Here is a 2,297-nt window from a genome sequence, read left to right as displayed (position 1 = left end):
GAAAACACCTTAAATGACTTTGCTTTTTCAACAATTTTACTTCTTTAATTTATACTTAAGTAGTTTATTGAAATATAATAAAATTGCTTTGGTTCGGATGCATTTCGACAGTTGTCATCGAGTAAACGATATACTCAATACAGTATAGGAGGATGACAACTGTCGAAATGCATCCGAACCAAAGCAATTTTATTATATTTCGATAAACTACTTAAGTATAAATTAAAGAATTAAAATTGTTGAAAAAGCAAAGTCATTTAAGGTGTTTTCATTCAAAATAACAATTGATTCAATTTGGACTTTGCGGTACAATATATTTTATCGTTTTTACAAAAAACAAGTTAAATATATTCTAGCCCGAAAAAATGTACTTCATCGAAAAAGTCTCCGATTAAAAAAACTTCATCATTCTAAACCTACACACAGAAAAATATCTGTAAGAATCTACACGATGATACCAATCAAAAATTTGTAAACATAAATGAATTTTTCTTGTACCTATTTCTGGCCTCATCGCTAGTTTTAGTTGGAAAAAACTGTTTACAGCTCTTGTCGATCGTTTCACTTAATCCATGCAGAATCTTTTGCTGCGGCATCATACTATAATATTGATGTGAGGTTTTATAACATTTTTATATTTATGTATATACATATTAAAAGAATTACGAAAATCTGAATTAGTTAGCTAGTTGCTCCACTCTGAATCGGAATCGTGCTGAACGGTGCTCTGTGTCAATTTGAACGATCGGAATTTGTTACCTGAATGGACTCCACTGGTGCTCGCTCTCGTTGGGCAATCTTTGAGCACGTGCGATGTTGATCCACACTTGAAGTGCAAACCGTTACATCTTTGACAAATATTCAGCAAAGTTGGTCGCAAATTGTGAATGAAGACCAAAATCAATCGATATATAAGAACCATGGATCGAAAATTGAAAATCGATATATAACCTCAATTTGCGGTTATGTTACCACCGAACTCAATACGTGGAAACAGAACAACGAAAGTGAGCACCAGTGGAGTCCGTTCAGCTAACAAATTCCGACCGTTCAAATTGACAGAGAGCACCGTTCAGCACGATTCCGATTCAATAAATTCTCAATACGGTGACTGAATACGAAGAATTAATTATTGTTAATTATTAATTGATGAACAATGGACACACATCGTTCACGTGCATTCATCATCGTATTCTATTTAGTTTTTTAATTTCATCGGATTGCATCAGCTTCATTAGCCTGCAAAAAACAATTTACACAAAATATTCCGCACGTAAGCATCGGAAACTTTTAAAAAACCTGGAGAATTTCGATGTTGGCTGACATTTCCACTTTAAAGTACGCCGTCAAATATTATTTGTCATTTTCGATCGATGGCGACACAGTCTCGCCGACACTGAACACAACTTATCAAAATAGTCAAATTTTTTCAACTTCAGAACAAATTTCATTTAAAAAATTATGCAAAGCAGTTATTTGATTTTACTGTATTCAATACAGTCATAAAGAATAAGTTTAAAATAATGCATTATGTTTGTTCATTCATTAGCATTGCATTTGTTGCTTAAGTACGTCGTCATGAATTGAGTATGAAAACCGGTGTCCGCCACATTGTACATTTAGTACAGTTCGATTGTCAATACTAAAAGCAAAATCGACCAAATCAAGTAAACAAAAGCAAAATTGATTCATAATCATAAAAATCCCTCAATTTTCGAGATTTTTCGCAACCCAAAATATACGGCTAATATGAAAAAGAACCTATCGCTTCAAGTTGGGAAGATAATTAAAAAAGAATGGATTTAATTGTGTTTTGTGACAAGATTCCGATTCGGATTCGGATTCGGCAAAAGTGTCGTAGAATTCCTGCACAGCTCTTTCCAGAGCTTCCGAAATTACTTATAAAGAACTCATAAAAAATCATTGATCATATATAAATTCTTATCATTTCGTTCAAAAACCAATCTTTATTAGTGGAAATGTATTTGTTGTGGAAATAAACACTGTCCAACGTAAAAGCATATGAAGTTTAGTATCATTCTTTGTTTTATGTGAATTTATTTGCCTGTTTAATTGAACTGTGAACATTCTGAGGTGTTTGACATTGCAATGTCAACACATAAACAATGCTTGCGCGATGATTGCGCGCCAGCAAACGTGAAAAGTGATACGACAACAAAATGTTCGAATTGCCAACATGTTGTACATTTGCCGTGCATTGGAATTTCACTGAAAGTTGCCGAAATTTCCTCACCGAACATCAAAATTTTGTGCCAAAAATGCGTCGATGAACCGAT

The sequence above is a fragment of the Sitodiplosis mosellana genome, unplaced genomic scaffold (assembly GCF_009176505.1).
Source record: "Sitodiplosis mosellana isolate CC-2019 unplaced genomic scaffold, AAFC_SMos_1.0 Smas_scaffold_3093, whole genome shotgun sequence".
NCBI lineage: Eukaryota > Metazoa > Arthropoda > Insecta > Diptera > Cecidomyiidae > Sitodiplosis > Sitodiplosis mosellana.
The sequence above is the reverse complement of the archived record's forward strand: the minus strand, read 5'-3'. Positions refer to the sequence as shown.